Source organism: Malurus melanocephalus, unplaced genomic scaffold, assembly GCF_030028575.1.
Source record: "Malurus melanocephalus ecotype Western Australia unplaced genomic scaffold, MMel_1.1 scaffold_8, whole genome shotgun sequence".
Taxonomy (NCBI): Eukaryota; Metazoa; Chordata; class Aves; order Passeriformes; family Maluridae; genus Malurus; species Malurus melanocephalus.
In genome coordinates, this window is record NW_026623240.1 from 495,239 (window position 1) to 518,777 (window position 23,539).

Here is a 23,539-nt window from a genome sequence, read left to right on the forward strand (position 1 = left end):
TATTCCATGCCATGCTTTGTTCATTTTTGGTGATTTTAGTAAGTGTTTGATGCAACTTCTATGTCTTTTGTTATGGAGTCTGATCCATCTCAAGTATCGCATCCTGAACCATGCAGAGTCCCTTGATTTCCCTGGGCAGTCTCTTCTGCCAYTTCCTCCTTTTCTTTCTGTTTTCCAAGAGTCACACTGGGCAGAGCAGCACTTCACTATCCTTTCTGAGACTTTTAAAGCTAATTTTATTTCGCTACAGAAATAGGGGAGCCTGTCACATGTACCTATTTTATGTATAAATAAATGCATAAATCTTAGATTAAAACACAACTCTGGATTTTAAATTTTATGTATTATATTTTTCAAGAGGTAGTTAATTTTAGAATAAATATTTTTTTTGCTATAAGCTGTCTATCCTCTTCCATATTTCTGCCATCAGATGTCATAATTTTCTCTCTAGGTATTTGAATTCCTAGTCTCCGTGTGATATTTGACTAATCCTATCAGACTTTTTTTGTCTCTTTGATCTCTGATGTGATTAGAAGGTTTGTAGTGTTTTTCCTGCCTTCCTACAGATTGTCTTTCATAATCCTCTAAATTCAGAAATCTTTTAGGTAGAGTACTATTTCCCTTATGGGTATAATGATACTGGTGTCTTTTCATAGTGTTGTCAAGACACCTACTCCCACTAAACAGGAAAATTCAGGTAGGMAGTTGATTTTGTTTGTAATTAAAAATACACCATCCAAAACCCAACAAAACAAACCCAACCAATGATGCCACAAAGTTTCTCAGTTTCTTAAAATCATGAAATCCAATATAAGCAACAAATATTTGCTGTCAGGAGCACCCCAGGATATGCTTGGCATTTCAGCAATGCTCTTAATATAGTTGCCTATTTCATGGTATTGGTTATGAGAATCTCTTCCTTGCTTTAGCTAATATTCCTATGTTCTGGTATTTATTGGCTTAGATAATATTATAKGAACTAGAAACTTACGTACATGAAAACCCTGTGTTTGTGAACAGGGGTAATTATTTTGGGATGTCTGATGCAGATATTGCCCACAACTGTGTGTTCCTGCTGCACAGAATGTGGGGCTGCTTAGCAAGYGGCTCCTGGGCAGCTGCAGTTTACGTGGCTGTGTTTTCAGGTGACCTGAAATCAATACCGGGCTATAAACTCTGGTTTTCAGAAACTGTTTGTTAGGAAGCTCAGGTATCCATGCAGCAGGGCAGCTGGATATCTGTGTAGTAACCTAATTAGCTGTTCCAATGTAAATTGTCCTAGTTAGTTAAACTGTAACATACACGGAAGTATTTCACTAATGGGTGCGCTAGCACACATTTTCTAAAATATCTAGGCTTTTAAATTACTCCTTGTTATCCCTGGGCTGTTCTCCATGTCAGCCTTGTTTGTTTTTGTATTCAGTTTATTCATAAAGTGTTTGATGCTTGCTGTTGGTTTTGAAAGTGCATAGTTTTCTAGAAATTGTTCCTCTTCCCTGTTCCTGCTGTTAGCAGTATGTGTGTACCTCGTGGTGTCTCAAATATTCCTGGATCCCCAAGGCCTGAGCTTCTTGGGCTGTGCAAAAACTGCTGATTTGGGTGCATTGCTAGCTTGTGTGCCTTRTCTGGATTTTCAGTGGAAAGAAATTCTGGACATTGTCAGATATTGCAGGATGATGTTTTGGCATAGGCTTACAAGCTAATAAACAACTTGGGTTTATAGTTCTGCAATACTGCTTGGAKATCTGTGCAGTTATTGGACCCTGCCCTGGCAGGGATCTGCTCACGTGGTACARTTTACAGGWTTAAAGGTTAGAAAGAAACAAATGYGTACATGAGCAAATATARCTACCTCCATCACAGACAGTTCTTATACTGCATATTATGAATTATTTGGTAGAAATGTCACATTAATTACTTTGGAAGCTATTATAAGAAATGTAAATTGGTAGAAGAAACTGTGAGGTGATAGTCCTTTTTTAGATATGTTATGGTCCTATTGTCAGAAAACTGACAAACTTTTCTTCACTCAGAGATATGTTGCTTACAGTGTAAGATTTTCCACATAGCTTACTATTTGGGCAGAAAAAGCCCTGAAACATAAAAAAATCAAAYGTAAATATTTGGTCTCCCATTACATAAAAGACATTAGTAAAAAGTAAGAGACCTTTTATATTCTCCAGATCATTGTTGTTGAGTGGTTTTAATAAAAAAATAAAACAAAATGGTAGAAGCCTTTCCTAGCCTYCTTAAATTCAGAAAGCTAATGTAGGAAAGGATGCACTGAACAGTTTTCTGTTTTGTTCTAAAAGGCCACTGGCAGTAATGTTTAGGCCTGCTAATGGAATAGATCAAGCTCCATTTGGAGTCCATACAAACTTTTATTTGTTTCCATTTCCTTAAAGTCTGAATTTGGCTTTTAGCTTTGGATTCTTTTAAAGCTGTACTGATGCAGCCTTTGCAGAACTACTGTTGAAAGGAAGGTGGGAGTATGAAAATACAAAACTAATTAAATTAACAGCCCTCAAAACTCTGAACAAAAGCTGCATCTGCTGAGGCATGCACACAGTGACTTTGTAATGTCTAATACACTTCCAGATGGCAGACTTACATATTTCTTCAGAATAATTACACAGTGAAATTTTAACTCCTAGCCTGCTCTGAGACACTTTGAGTTACCCATTTAATGAGTTCTGAAGTGGAAACTGAATTTCAATATCTTTCTTCAGCATTGGAAAAGTATTCTCCTAAAGTAAAGTATTCTCCTATGAAGGTTCAATTATGCCTTCAATGAATGCTATTGTTTATTTACTATGTTAGCAACCAAGTGTTGTTAAAAAAATGATTTACAGCTGTAGGTGCAAGGTTAGTCAGCTTTCCCTCAAATTTTGACTCAGAGATTTATATCAGAGTAGGAAAACTATTGCTGTGTCACCCTCAGTAACAGTKTTAGACCTAAGCATTAACACCTGTATCTTACGAATCATCTGAAAAGGGCTATGAACAGAGGCCTCTAGTTATCTGGGGGAACAAAGATTTCTGTTCTTTGAAAAAATTCAAAGTAGAAGAGATTTGAAATGGCTGTTATACTAATAAATGTTGAAGAGGGATACAAAATATAGGTCACAGTTAGGTCATCAATTTACAGATTAAACAAAAGCAATGGGATGAACTGTGAAAACCATGAGGGCTTTCCTAAGTGATTCAGGATTGTTTAGACTTCAGAATAATGTTTTTATTTGTGGTTTCCAACTGTTTATAATTCCATTACTGTGTGTATTTTATGCTTGCCTACATTCAGATCACAAACTAGAGGGGCACACATTGGGTCTATGTGCATTGCACCCAGCACACTGATTTCCTTGCTTTATGAATAAGAYGTCTAAACATTATGGGATGAGTTGTGTTTTTACCTTATACATGTGCAGGTTTGCAATTTAAATGAAATTCATGTCCACATGTTTTATAGATTGACTTGTCACTGGAGAATTCAGTGGGATATTTTAGTCTAGCCTTTTTTTTTTCCTAATGAAATCTTGTAGTTACCTACTAAGGACAGATGAGAAGTTGATGTAGATCCACCTATATATTCATACTTTCTTCAGTTTCTGCATTTAGAAATAATTGTAACATTTGCTCCAGATGGAAATGCTGGAAGTATTTCAGCCAGACAAGAAGGGTGAAAAGGAAATGGGGTTTAAATTGGTTTGTAGCTAATTGCATAGCCTGTAACAGTATTGATTTTCTGGCAGTAGTAGCATTGTTCTTTGTCTGTACATGTGCTGAGCCTGATCAGCATTGTGCAACAAGAGCCTCTCTTCCACGAACAAAATAATTTTGAAGCTCACCTGGTTTGTTTTTTTTGTGGGGTTTTTTTGTGGGTTTTTTTTCCTTCTTTTTTTTTCTTTTTGGCAGGGGCATCACTTTCTGAAAGAAACTTTTAATGTACTATAGTTCTTTCCAGCCATTAGAGAAAACCAAATCCTTCACCTTGTCTTTTTCTGTGCAACATTAAGTTACAACKACCAGATTGCTTTGTGCTAATGATGGAGAATGATATCTGCAATTCMTTGCAAAATGTAACAGCTCACGTGTCTCTTTCCATTCAGAGGACAAGGCTATTCCCTTAAAACTGTAGGAATAAGAGCTTCCTAGCACTTCAAACTGCTTTTCACTTTGATAGTRTTTCTGCAGCCGTTACTGCTATATATAAACATCTGGGAAAGAATTCTTTAAAAGATGGTGTCCAAGTACCTCTTGATGTAYAAAAATCCAAGCTTGCATAGAAAGATCTGTAAACAAGATGCTCTTTTCTGAGCTATAAYCAGTTTGTTACTCTAAGTATGGTCTCCCAGTGAGGTGGAAAAAGTTCACGTGATTTTTGTGCCTAATCATGTGTCATGCATACAGAATAATCAAATTAGCTTTTCACAAACAAGTGATGGATTGAAGCAGAAATAGTGCAAATTGGAAACAAGTAGRTATGAAACCCAGTACACCCAAGGCCTGAAATCAGGAACCTGAATGAATAAATGCTTTTTCAGTGAATAATTTGTCCATTTCTAGACATGTATTGATGAAAGATTCTATATTTATAAATAAAAAATAATCCCAAATGCTGTAAAATAGAGAACACTCATTAAAGGAAATCAACTCAATTATATTTATAATCTAAACGTATAGTTTACCTTTGCAAATATTTATTTTTGTCTTCATTGCATATGAATATGCAAGTTTAGCTCTTTTCTGAATGGGTATACAATGGCAGATGTCTCTCTAATCGCTCCTCTATTCAGACATTAATTGGTAGAACATATGTAGAATTCTACTAGTCTGAATAGGTATAGGATAGCAGCAGTCTTTTTAATCACATCACTATTCAACCACTAATTGGTGTGATGATTAAGGGACATTAGAGGGAGCACTTTGACATCTGATTCTTTGAACTGATGTCTGCTGGAGCTGCGCTGTATTCATCATGGCCAGACTGATTTCTTAAATAAAACGCTCTGATTCCCAAATGTGGAAAATATTGYGTTAGGATCTATTGAGGTGATTAGGGAATTTGAGAATGATTCTTTTATTTAACTAGTGATTGACTGTATATGCACAAAGTATTCGTATGAATTATACATGTGTTACTGAGTATCAGAAAGAGCTGAGAAGTAACATCAAGAGATTTTCTCTTTTCTCATAGTGTCAATAATTAAATATTAATACACATTTTAAAATGTACCAGTTTAATCATTTAGCAGTCAAATTCCTACTCATGCATTTTTTAGATTAACTAATTACTCTGCATTTTCTCTTATCGATAGCATATGCTGGCATTTATAACCATTTCACTGGAATAAAGTGGTTTACATGTTTATATACTATATCACTTATACTTGCTCTAAGAAATGCATCATATGAATTTCCTTGAATTTTCCATTTTATATTAGTTTCAATATCTTAAGGTGCTTTCGTTAGAATATCTCAATAGCTCCTAACCTGCCTGCCTGCTACAAATTAATGGTTTCATACACATTTTATGTGTATTAAATTGTAAATACTGAGTGATGGCAAGTTGTGCCAAATGCTTTCTTAGTACTGTGCAGAAGGTTGCTTCTTACCCTGTGGCTCTTTGGAGTGCTGTGCAAAACCACCTCTAACTTTTTAACTGCTTCTCTTCTGAGTTCTTCAGGTCTTGTGTTCCTCTTATTTGATGCTGGATGATTCCTCTTCTCTATAGCAGCATTCAGCGAAGATTTTTAGTTGCAAGTATAGTTCTGATCTTAACTATTTCAAAACTGAAGTGTTTCAGAATTGCAAATTGTTTAGCTTTGCACATACTTCTGTAACAAAATGAAAAATTATYATCTGCTGCAAGTGTTGAATTCTAGGTAAGTGTGACTCATTCCCYTTCGTTAAAGCTGAGCAAATCRCARTAGAGAGAACACTAAAKRTGGTTTCTGATCCTAAMTTGCAGCTTCTGCTAAGTATTATAYTGTTTCAGATGTGGATTTCTGTCTACTTTCCTGAGAATATTGGATGGAGAGAAAGGTGCCTTCTTATGTTGGTGTAATGGAAAACAGAAAAAAAACCCAAGAAGACTGGCTTCTCTTTATTTGAACACTCTGCTCCCACCTTATTTTATTTTTTTCTTGCTTTTGTAAGCCATTGCCTATGCTGAAACCATTATTGCTTTTTCCTCTACTCGACTTTCCTCTTCTATAGTGAAGGCCCCTCTCCTTTTCTGTTTAGAAATCTATAAAATTAAAAATGGTCATGAAATTGTAAGTGCTTGTACATTGTTTCTTGGAAAATCCTGTGCCAMTGTTAGCCTGTTAGTAATTACTCATTTCAGGTCTATTCATGGTGTCCAAGTCCTGGATGACACCTGCTCAGTAGGAGTAAAAGGAATTTTCTGAATTTTCTTTAGATTTTATTTTCCTACATCTTTCTGTAATCATGATGATGAAAAACGGCAGTCTTTCACATGGGACCTAGTTAGCCCCARTTAGAATGAAATAATTTCTTTGCCTTGCCACTGAAATATCAGACATGTGCTGTTCCTTCTGCAAGAGCATTGGATTATCTTGTATTTATGGCCTAAATTCTGACCTATTAGTTTGGTTTGATTTTGAAATTCTCTTCTTGCCTTTTTAAAGGTTAAATATGTCTTCCTTCCCTGTTTCCSTTATTCCACCAAATATTATGACAGTAGGAACCATTAGTACATTAATTTCTTCCAATGAACCATGTCACTGAGGTCATTGGTGAATCACAAAGCAYCTTGACTCAGGTTGTTTTTTGGTGATAGGAAACAACCTAGGGGTTGCGCTTTCACTGAATATTTTTTTTTATCTAGTCTACATTTTTAATTGGCTTGTGGAAAAGTGCTGTGGAATACTTAGAGGAAAAAAAAAAGTTTGTCCAATCTACCCTGCCAGTTATTCAGGAGTCATTTATCCTCTTAAAAACAAAAAATAAGATTGATTTAACATTGTTTTTACATGCCCCTATTGGCATTTGTTTATATCACATAATTTTCAATAAATGTACTCCATTTTCTCTGCCTAGGGCTAAGATTTCTATTTTCACTTTCTTTTTCCCCTTCCCCCACTTTGAAAATGGAAGCATTGTGTCCGTCTTTTCTGACCTGTTGAGCACCACACACCTTCTAGTGGATGCAATTGATAGTGGTCCATGCATTGCTTCGGTTACTTCCTCCATGATTCAGTTATACATGAGCTGCTTCAGTCTGATTTAAAAACAAATACATTCTCAAACCTTTTTTTTTGATGTGCTTAAACAATCCCATGTTCTTGCTAAAAATATTTTTTTAGTTGTAGTTATGGCTATACCATGCTATCTTCATAMAGGGAACAGGGAGGGCTGTTGATTCTGCATCACTTAATTGCTCTGTTGTACRTACTCTGTATTTCTGTTMATTTTCTTCTTCTYGTATGTTGAGAAGAGTTTTCTTCCTATTTTTTTACAAATTTTTACCYCTTCTTTTTAAACTGAAATTTGCATAACTTTCTGATTTTATTCCCACAGTATTTGTGCAGTTCATTTATACTTACAAATTTATCTACTSTAGGTATGTGTCATTAGTTTCCCTGCCTTTATGATTTTATGATTTTGATTGCCAGGCCATGGGGAAAGGCATGATATGATCGTAAAGGTGTGTTAAGAATGCTCTTTTGGATGAGCTTTTGTTTTGTTTGTTTTTTGTTTGTTTTTTTTGTTTGTTTTTTTTTCTTTTTGTTTGCTTTGTTTGTTTGTGGTTTTGTGAGGTTTTGTTTTTATTTTTTATTTGCTTTGCTTAGGAATAGTTTCCCTTTGTGAATTTCTGTAGGGTTTGCCCTGTCCCCTCCTTTACTGATCAGTGTAACTCTCAGGAGACATACCAGAATGATCTCTGGCTCTATTGAAATTATATTTTCTGAAGTTCACCATCCTCATTCTTTTACCCTCATCGCTTTCTGTACTTGGAATTGATTGTAATCTATTGCAGAGGTAAGTCATTGATTGTAGACAYTTTGACTTTTTAAATACAGCCTAGAAACCACAGATCCTGATAATGGTAGGGTGCAGGTTATTCTTTGATGTGATAGCTGACCAACTTTGTTAGTAAAAGTCATTTAATAAGAAACACTAATCCAGAATTTTAAACAGTCTCAACTCYTACTAATTCTGGTGTGAATCGGAAAGTACTTTATCCCTAAATTTAGCAAATAGGTGAAGTAATGGAATAAACACAGACTATAATGTTCACCATTTTTTTTTAATTAGTTCAGTATGAATTCTATAGAAAAATTGCCAAAATTTGTTTTCTAAGACAAAGTCAAAAGTTAAAAAAAAAAATTGTTTCTATCTCTGAACTGAAATAAACAGTTCAAAGATGCTAATTTTGAGAAGATTATTAGCTGAAATACACAAAAGTTACTGGAATTTGAATCCCAATTTGTRAAGACTAGTTTCACACTGAACTTCAAAAATGATATGAAAACTATGAGGATTATCCATAAGGAGTTGAAAAAATGGGATTGACTGGCAAAGCAGGATATATAGAGAAAAAAAAAGAGAATTTTCAAAAGTCAAGTTGAGTCACTCTGGGTGAAAGAAATTAAAACAAATAGTGAAAGGTTATTCAGCTATATAAAACAAATAGTAGAAGATTYTAAAGCTATTTAAACTAAAAGAAATAAAAGAACAAGCAAAGTCAGTGTGAAGATAGGATTAAACATCCTAGGTGTTGTCTGAAGTCTTTGTAAATTGTTGTCCTAGTTTGGGCAGACAAGCGCRGCAGTGGAAATTACTCCAGACAGACCAGAAGGAAAACTTGGAGCATTTCATGTTTGAAGTCAAAGGGACAGAACAAGATCCATAAAAGTATCACAGAAAAACTGACATGTGAAATGACAAGCTTTGTAATAGAGCAARTGTTATGGTACGTGATTAAAAAACAGCCAGGGCAGTTTCTATATGTTAAAAGATAGAGAATTGATGGCCAACTCCCACTCTGTGGATCCCATATTGGCAGCATGCAAAACTTTGAAAACAAATTTTGGAGCAGAGATTTACTAAATGTGTTAATGTAAATACAAGATAGAATAGTCATATTGGACTTTATTCTTAGGGATAAATCGTGACACACTGGCAAGTGTTGTGGGTTTTTATTTTTGCCAATTAATAATGAAGTGTCAGCTGCTTAGATTAGAATAGTAGCATGGATAAGGAGCTGGCTAGAGAGGAAATGAGAGTGAGAAGTGCTTAAAAAAAGATCTGCCGGGCTTTTAGCAGAGCTTGTTGAAGGATCAGTCTTCAGATTCATAGCATTTAATATGTTCATTAATGAGTTTGACATAAATATTAGGAGCATGTTACAAGTAAAGTCGACAGGCACTGTCAATACAGAAGGAACTGGGATATCATAAAGAACCGTGTGACACTGAAGTTTAGAATAAAAAAAGAATAAATTTAATAGTGCAATTAGGAGGTTGTACAGCCAWGGGCTGAGGATGAGAATGACTAGGAGCCTAATGGCTGGAATTAAGGAAGAAGAAGATTTAGAAATACCAGCTGATCAGAGGGTKATGGTTCCATCAGCTGGATAAGAAAATCTGAATGTGAACTGAATGTGAAAGCAAGAGGTTAACTGTGATCATCCAAGTTGTCACTTGTGTACTTGAATGTTTTGGACTGTGGGAGTCTGACTGAGCATGCTCAGGTATTTGACTCTTTATGCTGACTGCTACCTGTTAAAAGGGAATATTAATAGTATGTAGAATAAATTGCTTTTAAATCACATCAGATACATAGTGATGAGTGTCACTGAAATGTTCTGTAAAAAATAGTTCTGCCTTCAAGTAAGGATCGGAATAGTGGCCAGGAAAAGAGACTGTATGCTAAGCCCAAATGTTGTAAGGCTAATGATTAGGTGAGCCCTCTCTGTCCTGTATTCTAAGTCACGAAGCACTTCTATGTAAAATAGCATCTGATTGTATAATTAAAACTGGATTTGCTGCGTATACGTGAAGGAGCCAAATAACGTTTTGAAACCCTTTTTAGGCATTTTAAGTGCTTGAGTGTGCAATGCCTGTGTTTTATGGTCTGTGGCATCCATGGGTTCTTCTGTGTTCTCCAGCCAGCTCTGTGTACCTTACTTCAGCCTTTTATTTTTACAAACATTACTTTGGGAATGATGTTAATTCTGTACCTGAATAGTAGTTTCTGTCCTTTGTTTGAATAGTAGTTTCTGTCCTCTGTTTATCTATGTGGACCATTTGCAGCCTGTCTTAAACAAGTAACAAGTTGTAGCTGATAGATGTAGATTGATGCTGTTAAATCTTTTAAAGTATGTGCTCTCTGATCTGCTTTCTTTTCACTTGCTACTGATGCTCCACTATGCAGACATCAAATTGCTTTGAGGATGATTTAGCTTTATATAAAATTTCCAAGCAAGACCACTGATTTTTGATGCCCTTCAGAAATACARTGTTAACATTTTCTTCATTTTGTTGGGCTTCATAATAGGTTTKTCTTAGCTGAATTAAGTAGTTGTCTTTCGTTTTAGCATTTCTAGTTTTTGACTCCTCTTCTGGGACTCCACATGTCCTCAAAGTTTTAGTCCCTTGAATAAGCATAATTTCATTCACTTTCTYAGAGGTAGTTGGTTGTTGAGTCTTTCCCTGATGTGGAACAAAAAAAAAAAAAATAGCACTGTTGGTGAAATGAGCTTAATATCTTTGAAACCTAGTCTAGCTCATGCTGAATCAATACTTTGGAAGTATGGACTTAATGAGCACTTGGTTCTAACTTTTGAAGACTGAGCCCACAAACTTGCATTTTAAAGAAGTGTCAGGGGAGAGGATTCACTTTGCTTTCACTTCTGTCACATCTGAACTAATTAGAAATGATAGATACTGACAGTCTTTTAATATTGAATTTATAAGTTTTGGGGACAAACTTAATTTTCTTTATAATTCCACTGCATTTTTGACYATACTTGGATCATTTTTCCTATGCTGTACAATTTGGAGGCTACCTTTTCTTTAGGGTAAAGCTTTCAAAAGAAGCCAATGAATCTCAGCCAGTAATGCTTCCACAGTAAGTGTTTAGGAGTTGGTTGGATTTTACACATTTTAATTGCATAAGAAATCTTATTTACATTCTGTTTTTCGAAGATGGTAACAGTAGTAGTATTGTGAACAGCAATAACATAAAAGTTGTGTGTGTTTTACAGAGTACATGAGAGACAAGAGAGTGCATCTGCCATTTCTTGTGCTGTCGCTGATGCTTTCTCTGGAGTTTTTCTCATTTATGTTTTCCTTTGCATTTATTTGTCAGTGGATGGACAAACAATGTGAGAAGAATCTTGCATATATTTGTAGCAATAAGTCTGAAAAGCTCTGTTGCCACCAGGGCTCTAGAAAAGCTGTGGAGAGGTACAGGGCGTTGCTAGGCAACACCGCATGGCCACAGATAGTATTTTTTCTTTTAATTTATTTATTCTTCAGTTTGAGTGTGTCCTGCTTGGAGCCATTTGGGTAATAGTTAAGCAAGCACATAGAAATCAGAGAGCTGCAGGAGTGGAATAAAGGAATGCAGTATAAAAATGTAAGAAAGGAAGAGCCATGACACATAATTAAAGGACCAAGAGACATGAAATAATTAGTGAGGACTAGGGGAAAGAAAGTAAACAAGCATGAGGAAATAAGAGCAGAAGAGAAAAAACCCAAGTTATGAAAGAAAAAGAATTGAAAAGATAGGGCACTATTGAAGAAAAATTAAAAATTGAAAGCTCAAACAGTGTATACACAAGGGAAACAGGCAAACTGCTGCATAGGAATAAGAATTAAAAATCCGAGATAAAATGACATCAAGAAGAAAAGGGAGAAATTTGGTAATGATGTTAAAAGAATGATGRTTTTTGTTTCTTTTTGATTAGCATCTTCCTGTTCATTCCTATTACTCTGTTTGCACATGTGCAATAGTACTAGTGACACTCAGGAGCTGGGGACTGATTAATAAGTCCAATATGTTCTCCAGAGAGGAAAAATAATTTAAAATAAGTTTYAGTGTTATTTAGAAATTATTCAGTCTGTTTGGAAATAGCATTTTCAAAACTAGATTATTGCATTTTATTGAAAAAATGTGGGTGATTATACTAAGGGTGCTAGGTTAAGCACTGGCTGCACGGAGGGAGTGGGTTGTTCATATTCTCCAAGTTAAACACATCAAGCAGGGGCAGGTCTGTCCTGTGCTGTGTTCAGGAAACTGAAAGGCCTTCACTTACAATAGTTGTAGCCATTTATAGGCTTGAGTAGCATAGCAGTGTGAGGAAAATGCTGTGACAGAGCCAGCCTGGCTGACAGACCCATTTAATTAGCTGAGGAGCTGTGCTACCTGGCCCAAATTTCTCGAGCACTGTTTGTGGGACCTGAACTAAACTTTAAAGAGTGCTAAGCCAAATTCAAATTGAGGAGCCTTGTATTGYAGTTGTCCTCTGGTTTATCTTGGCTCCCTATGGCCCTGATTGCTTGGGAATTGCTGGGAAGGTGCTTGGCTGGTGCTTTGGGACATGCCTGTATTGTTCACCTTAGCCTGAACACAGCAATTTTCAAGAGACTGACACGAAGGGGAATAYAGCAGCCTGAGCTGTCTGAAGGCAGGCCAGAAGGTTTTGGGAGAAGAAAACCAGTCAGATTGAGACGTGAAAGCTTCCAAAGGAGTAAAAACCTTACAAAGAAGGTAGTAAATGAGACACAGAGCTGGAAGAGTGCATAGTGCCATGCTGAGCTATCGAGTAGTTAGTGTTCTTCTCTCTAGCATGGTAAATGGAACTGAGACCTGAGGCAATATATTTATCCTGGATGTTGTTTTCAAGCTGCATGGGAAAAAACAAGCATTACAGCAGCATTCTCCTAATGCTCTTTTGAATGCCTGCTGAAAGATGTAGCTACACRTAAGCCCTGTTCATTTCTGTGTATAGAAAAGTTCTTGTTCATGTAATTTCTTACAGAAAATAAATTAATACCACTTATTTTCTTAAATTTCAATTGGAAGATTCTAAAGCTTGTTAAGCATGCATGGTATCKTCAAAGAAGACTGCACTTATTTGAGCAGTTTTCCCTAATTTTTGATTATGCCTGTGTGTCTGTAAATAGATGACACAACAGATGGTGATAACTTCATAGGATCTGCAACCATTGTAATAGCCTCATACCTCTGATTTTCTGAATATTTTCTGAGAGTGAAAAAGCATTTTAAGTGTTTGTACTGTCCTACTTTGTTGTTCCTTTCCCACACCCTCCCCGCAGAGACTTGACCTTCTACCTTCCTAGCAATAAGTRTAAGCTTTTGTTTTGACTAACTTGGCTTGGCGCATGAAATTTAAAAATAGGTGGTTGTGTTGACTCTTAAAAAGCTTTGTGATTCTTTCTGAATTCTTATTCATGCTTTCCACTTCTCTCATTTTGCACTTCCCTGTGTTCTGCCTGACTCTGTCAATGTATTACAGAATCTGAGGTRGCTGTCTTACTGTATCTTTTCCAATAAGGTATGAGATATCAGTCATTGCTAAGCACGGTAAAGAATACATATAATTATAGCAATCTTTTCACAATTTTTTTCCTATGTCAYATTTTGAAAGCAGAAATTTTAGATGGCAATTAATACAAAATGTGTTTAAACACTTGGCTTTCGTGGACATCTCAGCACAAGGACAYGTCATTTGAATCTCAAAGAAAATGGAAGTAGAAGAGAAAGTACAGCCTATTTTTTTTTTCCCCATAGATATGTGATTTGTCAGTTCACTTACATATCTTCTCCTGACGTGTCTCCTGTCATCTACAATTACTTCAGTCAATATATAGTTAAAAACATAAGAGCTGAGGTAACATTTTATTGGGTGTTTGCATGTGGTGTTCACAGTTCACGAGTGAACTTCAGATCATTTAAAGTCAAATAATTCCCCAGGCTTTTGTGAGCAATGATAGCGATGGAAAATCAGAAACAAAATGCCTGCATGTAATACAGCTGCACCAAGGTTTTGCTACAAGATTGTGGTTTACTGTCTGCAGCCTTTTTTCTAATACTTAAAAAAAATTAGATAGACACTTCTCAAGTGAATGGAATATTTCCAATTATTCTTCTGAGGAAATAGAGTCTCAATTTCTAACAAAACATTTTGCTTTGTTTCATTGCTACCAATGTGATACAGGTGCTGTGATACTAATTTTCAGATAATACAGTAAGCCAGAGTAGAAGTGTATATAGTTTTGAAAATTCACCTGGTCGGAGGGTGGTATCTTAGTAATATTTTCTGTGGAATTGTGAAGCACTGAAGTATTTCATATGTTGCTGTTTTCTTCTCCTAAGCTAAGCAGAAGATGGGATTTTCCTCACACCTCCTGCAGGACAGAAACATTGGGTTGCTTGGAGCCCAGAAGTCATAAATCCTACAGTGTTCACTGTATATGAGTCTAACCCCTTGGTACTGTGACCAGTGCCTCGGCTGCTGGCATTGTATTTAGCATCTTTTCAAGCTCTTTCCTGGGGAATGAAATACTGTTTTATGTAAGATTTTTAGATGTTGGAGAGAATTAGGAGCACACGCCTTAGTAAGGGGGCGGTGCCTGTGTTCCTATAACTGCCAACAGAAAGACTCGATCTAAGATGTGCTCTGTAAGATTAGGAGAAAGGACCTTGATGTGATCTCGCTGTTGTGGTTTAACCCCAGCTGGCAGCTAAGCACCACACAGCCACTTGCTCACTCCCCCCCTTGTGGGYGGGAGAGAGAATTGGAAGGATAAAAATGAAAAACTTGTGGGTTGMGACATAGTTTAGTAGGTGAAGCAAAAGCTGCACATGCAAGCAAAGCAAATAATTCATTCAGTACTTCCCATGGCAGGCAGGTGTTCAGCCATCTCCATCACACCTAATGGTCACTTGGGAAGACAAACACCATCACAGAATCATTAAAGTYGGAAAAGACCTCCAAGATAATCAGCTCCAACCTTCAACCAAATACCACCATGCCCACTAAACCATACTGAAGAATAACCACTCTGAACCTCCCTCCTCCTGCTTCTTCCCCCAGCTGTACATGTTGACCACCACWTGGTCTGGGATGTCCCTGTGGTCAGTTGGGTCAGCTGTCCTGGCTGTGCTCCCCCCACCAACTCCTCACCACCCCCAGCCCTCCTCACTGTGGGGCAGGTGAGGAACAGAAAGGGCCCTGATGCTGTGCAAGAGCTGCTACAGCCACAGCATCCCTGTGCCATCAGCACTGTTTGCAGCACAAATCCAAAACACAGCCCCAGAGCAGCTACTGCAAAGAAAATTAACTCTATCCAACCCAAAACCAATTGTTTTTTGGCAAGAAGCTTATGTAAAACCATGAGAAATAGCTAAAGCAGATTAGCTTCTGCAGATCTGGTTGGGAGAATTAGTTGTGGGGTTTTTTTTTTAATACTGAGACAACAGCATAATGAAAGAAAATGTTTTCTTGTCTCCTATCTGAAAAATACTCCTGTTGGACAATAAAATGTGCCATGTAAGAGATGAGAGGGGGCATCTTGGGCTGAAGAAGCAAGCCTATAACATATAATTTGCTTTTATTCCATTACATAAGGCAGGACCATACTGTTTCAGGATGGTGTTTAATTAAAGTTGCAATTAAATTTTAAAAATAATTGTATTTAATAATTCTTTAGCTATGCATGAAAAGAGGTATCCTGTAAGTTAGTACTCTCAAATATGTGGGGTTAATTCCTTAAATTCTTGGGTTCTAAAAGAGCCAGGGCTTTTGGGTATGTGTTTTTCCTTGTGCTCTTTRTTGAAGGTCAGGAACATAATCTGTTCCTTAGGAGTACAGTTCTACCTACATTTTAAAGATTCTTCCTTTTTTCCCAGGTTATGAGCTCTGTAAATGTTAATTCTCAATATGAGTCTGGTCTTTACCTGCATACTCTCATTTTATTTAATCTCMATGAGTCAAGGGAATATTTGCCTAAGCAGAGTAAAGAATCCCAAGGGAAAAGYAAGCAGGGTTGAGGTATGTGAAAGTAATAGGAGGGGGGAGGGAGTACAGCATTTAGAATCTTTTTTTTCATAGTCATTAGTTATATTTTCACTATCAAGTAGAAATAGCATATTTAGAAATGCTGTGAAATGTCTGTGTCTCTTTATTTAAACTTCATGCTCCTAAAGTATTAGATGWTAATTCATTGGAAAAAGGCAGGACTACAGTCACATTAAAAAAGAAACAGTATTTAGATGAAGCTTTTGGTAGTCTAAGACATGATGTGTGTTGTTCCCTGCTACAGAACCCTACCCCATAAAGGGGAGCAGTGTTAAAAGTGTCCCTTCAGATGCAGAGGGACCAGTACCTTGTTGCCAAATCTTCTTATTCATCTACTGATTAAATTTAAYATTTGTTTTAGGAAGAGAAAGAAAAGAGAGAGGCAAAGTTTGCTTTTTGTTTTTTTTTCCCCAAAGTTTTCTCTGTCTTTTAAAGCTGAGTCACAAGAGAAGAAGCTTTATAAATTGTCCTGTCGAGGTTGTGGCATCACTGGTRTTCTCTGCTCTGTTATTTCCAGCTGCACCTCTGGTTTTGTGCATATCTTTGYAGCTCCTTGTTCTTTTGAGTTCTTAGGTCTGCTGTTCTTTGTGTTGCATGCTTGGTCCTTTCAGAATGTTTTTTCTCACCCTCTCTGTATCACTACTATCTGATGTGTTATCCATTGCCAAAACACGTGGTGTCTGCATCTGCTCTGACAACAGCAGGTTGAATTCAAGCAAGAGACCATACCCTTATGTGAACATGAAGGCTGTGATAAATTTGCCACTTGAAATTTGTGCGTGAAACAGCATGAAAAGGAAGTTAGCAAAATGCCATCTCAGAACTGAACGTCTTTCACAGCTCCAGAAAAATTGCAAACTAAAGTGTTAACTATGTTTAACAAGTAATTAACTTCTATATGATCACCTGTCTTGAAGGATTAAGTGTGCCATATTTTAGACTGGGAAAAGTTAAAAAAATCCAAAATTGTCTGCTTTCACTTCAGAATTTCTGGTTGCATTAGCAGTATTTCTGGTAATTATTAACAAAAACTACGCTTGCAGTTTCAAAAAATAGCACATGCATCAGTGTTTCCGATATCAGTCCTGTATTAGCAATATATTCCTGTCTGTGGAGAAAATGTGATACTTGTTTTTGAGTTTGTATGTGTGCTGTTGTWAGTGTGTTAAACTGATATACCTCTAAAAAAACCTGAGAAAATTAACATAGATATGCTAATAAGGCATTGACTAAAGCCTCCCGCGATTCTATTTAATGATTTTTCGATTGATTTTTATTTGATTACTAACACTTAGGCTGGTTTTGTGTTGGAATTCTGCTTTTTTTTGGATGTACTAATATCTATATTTCTCTTAAGAGCTTGTCTGGCCAATATGGCTGTATCACTTAATGAAAAAATTGCTATAACAAATGTTCATGTATTATGAATGGCATGCTGTCAAACGTTACGTAAATACCTGAGGGCTCAATATACTTTGTGCAGATATTAGGAATATGTACATATTGTAACATTTTTTAAAAGGTTCTGTTTTTCCTTTGTGAACAACTGGTCATTTAGCAGTTTTCAGCTGCTTTTTTTCCCTTTTCGGAAAAACAGCTCCTTGAGAATGAGTCACAGCAAATAGGAAGGAGGAATTTAATAAGCATATATTGCRAAGATCATAACAGGTTACAGATAGGATCAAACAGTCCTTTTACTTGTTAGTTTTTAAGAATGCTCTCAAGGTAAGGCCCTCTGCAAATGGCATCAGTTTTGTTTAGTTGTTCATTATGAAGACWGTTTCAGGAGGCTTCCTTTATGGAACACACTATTGGTTCCTGAATAGCATTAGAATAAATGCAATATATGTAAGTAATTTTACCCTATAGCAGATGGGTGCTTAAGTCTGTGAGAGAAGATCAATGAAACCATTTAGCTTTTTGTGTTGTTTCAGTGTAGAAAGACAGTCTGTTCCAAATCAAGGGTGAAGTCTGCTAAGAATATTTAGGTTTCATTGAAATAAAGAGGASTTTGCATCAAAAGAAGTAGATGTGCTATTTCAAATTCATAACAATTGACTATTAGTCTGTTTTTAATATTTTTCTTTGGCATGTAATCCTGTTTAATTAGATTCTACTCTCTCTGTTGTTTCAAGATTCCATAAACTGGAGTCTTATATACCAGCTGCTAAAGCAGGAGTTACTGTCTAAATGATATTCACAATGAGTATTTGGAAGGTTTACAATTATACCCTTGCTAATAAATTGTGCTATTTTCCCCAACAGTTTTAAGTGCTAATCTTCAGAAGGCATTTTAAAATTAGCTAAAATTSTGTCAAGAGATTTACAAAAATTGTTAGCATGAAGATAATTATGTCACAGTCCTTGGACTCCATCTCTGATTGTGTGCATAAATCAGAAAATGTCAGCTGTGTTTTCCCTTAATAATTATCCTTGCAGCAATATATTACAGTTTAGATTACTACTATAGTGTTTCTTTASGTTTATACAACACAAGTTAGTTATTTCTGAAGTTTACTGCTGATGGAATAATTCACATTTATAGAATAAATGGTAATTTTATTTGTTTTAAAATTTAAATAGATCACTAAGAAGATCAATATGAAAATCAGCTTTCTACCCTTTTTTTTACACAATCCCCCAAAATTAGTCAGCTTTTTTTGTTACAACTTTGTTAAAGGAGATAGTGTGGCCAACATTTTCAAAAGAGCTAGCTAACATGGTGACCCTTGTAGCAGTTGTGGAACTTGAAGTTTTAAGGATTGTTCAGACCAAAATTTGGGAATCCTCTTGCTGAATCTGTTCAGGATGTAGTCATTTACAGTAGATTCTGTACGTTCTCAACAGTTTTGGCAATCTGTTCTTGGAAGCTACCTCCTTAAACATAGTAAGTTAAAATATCAGAGTGAGCTAGTAAATTCTTCAGAATTTGGACCAGGTTGTCTCATTTTAAGGACTCATTTAAGGACTAGAAATYTAGGTACAAATACATTTAATATGTTAAATTTGGCTGCATAAACAGTAGGAAATTGACACAACATACTCKCTAGGAACCTTTCTCATATAAAAAAGAAAATGGGGAAAAATACTTTGTTTTAGCATTAGCAGTAAATAGAAAATACARATATTATAGGTGAGAGCTGTTCTGTCTTTCTGTACATTGCTGTGCATTCCTTTTGTTTAATACAGGGAATGTTTGACATTCAAAATGTGAGATTTAATGTCAAGCTTTCTTAGAAAATTTTCTAAAACCTTGCAGAAGCAATGAATTCCAAGTATTCAACAATCCTGCTACTTACCTGAAAAACCTCTTTCACAGAAGAGYGATGATATTTCAAGTAGGGCTTTTAATTTGGCAGCGTATAAACTGRGGTAAGAGATCTYCTCAACTTCAGTGGCACAGGCTGCYTTGGAATAGGTCTCACACTGTTGTCAGTACAAAAGATTTTATTTCTCAGCTATCTCAAAATGAGTGTAGAGACATTATCTGTAATTTTGAAAGTCTTCTGYGAAGTATTTCATGATAGATTTAAGGTAGCAGGATATGGCTTAGTGCGATCCCACTCGTTTTGATGGCTGGAAGATTTACGGTTGATTTCAATGGAAGTGGGGTCATATTTAGCCCTACTGTACCACAGGATGGGCAAGTTTGAGTTATGGCCTTCTCAAGACTGACTCTAATGCCTGCTGTGGCAGAGCAGAGGCAGCAGTGCTCTCGTGATTTAGGGAGATCCTCAGTGCTGACACAGGCAATGGACTGCTCTTGGGTTCTGAGCTACTTCTGCAAAGTTCTTCGTTTCACCCAAGGGGCCAAATGAAGAACTGCTTTTCCAATAAGTCAACAAAGAGGGCTTTTCATCTGAGACAAAGATGTATGCAAGAAAGCTAAGCTGATGAATGTTAAGAGATGGGTTTTAAAAAGTGTGCCTTCATTTTTGCTAGAATATCCTAGGTTTTTATTTGAAACTAGAGGGTTTCTTTATTTCTATTCTTACTTGAGCTATACTGTTACTTTAACCAGTGTCAGAGTACTTTGGACTTGTCACTTAAAATAACTGAAAATACAGAATTGTGAGCACGTAGTCTTTGATCCCAAAGCTTTCAGTTTATTTTATTAACAAAAATAAATTGTAGCAGGAAAAAGTAATATTTTTGTGGTTATGAGAGGAAAAGCTTTTCAACTTGTTCATTAATCTTCCTTCCTTCTCGTCCTTATACACTCATTATTCATCTTTCTCATTTCCAATTATACATTTTACCAGTGTGTTGTGTGTGATTCCACAGATTGTTGTGGATATCCAGTTTTACATCTCCATTTTTAACTAGCAATGAAGCTTAAATTGTCATGTGATAAATAAGCCATTTATCTATATATTAAATATAAATATGTACTTCTCACTCTTGCTTTTTGGTGCACTAAAAGAATTCCAAGTATTTATCCTGGAATCTTGTAAGAAGCAGTATTAAGACTTCCATGGCTTTTTTTACATGTAAGGGTATTTTGACTTAGGGGTGACCATGTCCTTAATTGCAACTCCGTATTTATTTTTCCTCCCAAACTTCTCAAGGGTTATATTTAATTTAGTATTATACAGAGCTATAGATCTGCCAACAGTGATAACATATAGACTGCTATATAATTATTGAATCATAAAGTTAAAACTTCTATACTGTATCTATACCCACAAAAAATCACTTGGCAGTGAGCCACCAAAARCAATTTTTTCATTGCTTGTGTTTTGATTTTTTCACTTTAGCTGCTGCTCAAAATGAAATACCTTGGACTTGAATTGCTCATTATACTTAAATYTGTGAAGTATTATGGGCCAAAATATACTGCCCTGTGCAATATGTTTGTACATACGAATTATTTGGTAGCATGGATAATAGAATGATTATCAATTCTTACTACTGATTTAATACTTCAGAATGTAAAACTCACCCTGGTCATGGTCTCCTGAAGTTTCCTCATTTCGCAGATATATTCTTCAGAGAATTCTCATGCTTACAATTTCATTTGTATTGGTAGTCTTTCTTAGAAACTGGAATCCTTCGTGATGATCTGCAGGATCACATGYKAGCTGATAGTCAGGCACATGAAGGGCCATCTGTACATCTGTAGCTATGCCTGCATTTGGTATTTCAGACAMCCTTTTCTGCTTCCTCAAAGAGGATCAAGCATGCTTGGATGAGTGGAAAAGCAGTTCTTCTATATAATCAGTATTTGCTTACTCTCCTGTTCGGTAGGTGTGCAGTAACTGATGACATGGTCCTCTGAGSTCGTTTTCCTTCATCAGTTTGTTTCTGGCTCAGTTTTTAGCTCATTTCTTCCTAATGACTCTGTGGTTTGCTCTTCGACTCTGTACCTTGCATGAAAGCTATTTGGCTGAAAGCAGTTGAGAAAGATACTGTCCAGAAACAATTCTCACAAATGGTAGAAGTAAGCTCATCTTCTTGCCAAGTGGTACACCATCTATTCTTCAAGTTGGTAGGGTTTTTTTTTTCCTTTTATTTTTTTTTTATTCTGGGTTATCTATTAATTTTTGGTGTGTATAGTTGGGATGGATTATTTGTGTAAGGCTAAATGATCACAGCATTTTTATTTGATATGGACCACCTTCGTTGTCCTTCAGCTAATTCACACAGCATGGCCTATATAGACAAAAGAAATAGCAACTGAACTTACTCATTTCAGGAATTTTTTACCTGAAGGATCAGTTGTTTAAACTTGTACAATCTTCAGAAGATTTAGTTGCATTTGATAAAAATATGTGTGCTTTGGATTGTCTGTCATTTTAATGTGCTTTGTATCACAAGGTCAAGAATGAGTTGTGTGATTCTCAGGTTTTCTGAGCCCGTTCTGAGGTGCTGCTGACACAGGATTGTTAAAACATTGGCTCTTGGGGCAGTATTTCAAATTATGTTTCCTTTGGCCTATTTTCCTGGAGGATGGGAGGTTTAATTTTGCTTGCATGGGTACTTTCAGCTTAGTATTGATGAATCGAGAATCCTTCATTAATTAGTRTTGTTGATTTGGTTTTCTTCTGTATGTTTTAAATGACTAGCTTGCCTCTATGTGCCTGAAGCTGAAGATCAGTGTATGCTGATCTGAATAATGGAATACTAAATTGTAGAGCTTCAATATCTTTCTTTTGCAATCCCTTTGACTCTTTGAGTGTGATTTTGCTATACAAAGGACAACTGATTGTAATATAAATAAACAAAACAATAAAAATCACATTAACCATGGGATAAGATTTGCTGTAACGTGTAGTTTTGTACAAAGGAGAAAAAAAAGATGCCAGAAGATCTGAATATGTGTAGCTATGTTAATTTTTCTGCTCAGAAATGTATTGTTAAGGCACTAAATCTTTGTATTAAAAGGTCTATAATCTTATCTAAAAATAATGTTAGTTTAAATGTTAATTGGACAAGCTAAAATGTCTTGCTAGGTCATTTACAAGAATCAAATAATTTTCTTTTTGGTAATGCTTTTGTAGCCTCRAATTGAATGTAATTATAAAAATTAAGAATCAATGCAAAAAAAAGAAAAAACAATAGGTAGCTCTTATTGTATTTATTATAACTGTTTTTGAGATGCGGTCTTAAAAATTAATTCAGTTTTTAATGGCTATGAAAGCAGTATGACCAAATAATARTGCCCATAATTCCTTTAAAGCTGCTGCATTTGGAGCCTGACAATCGTGCCTTCGAGGTTGTTAGCAATAGGAGCTGTTCTGCTTGCAACTTGTTTCTTTTACACCCATATGGCAAAATTATGCCTCCCAGAGGTAACTTCTGGTATTGGAGAAAGTTGTTGTGGAGAACAGGGGTAACCTAAAAGCCTCCTGTATTGATGAAGCCTCAAGAGAATATGAAAATCCTGTGGAAGATGCAGATGATTAGAGAATTTTTGTTCGCTGGTATTTCAGACTCACTTTGCACAGACACAAATTACTGCACTTCCCAGCATCTTCTGAATCAATTTTACTGTCTTTGTGGCAGCACAAGAAAAGGATCAGTGCTCTGAAGTAATGGAACCAGTCACACATTTAGTAATAATTTATAGAATATATCAAAGTTTCGCATCATTTATTGTGACAAAATTGTTGGTTTCATAGTACTTTTAGAAATATTGGTGAGCTCTAATCTGAAAAAATGTTGTGGTTGAGGTGTCTATAAACAATTAATATTTTCAATTTCTGTTATGTTTTAAAAATTAAATAAAATAAGAATTAAATATGACTGGTTTGTACCAACAATAGTGACTGTTTTATTGGGACAAAATTTATAACTTTTGTTAYAAATCTAAAATTCTCATTTAGGGTTCTGTTCTCCTGTCTGTGTGTATAGTAGCATTGTAGCCTTACATAGAGATAAATGAAAAATTTTTTGTAAAGAAGAAAAAAAGTAAAAATTCTATAAATTTATTCTGGAACATTTATAAGATGATTTCCATGA

General features: G+C 35.8%; 1 protein-coding gene across 1 annotated transcript in view; it reads left to right on the top strand.

Moving 5' to 3' along the window:
* The window catches only part of DPYD (dihydropyrimidine dehydrogenase), a 326,068-nt gene that overhangs the window by 20,696 nt on the left and 281,833 nt on the right, over positions 1-23,539 (top strand). The gene's annotated exons all lie outside the window — the stretch shown is intronic.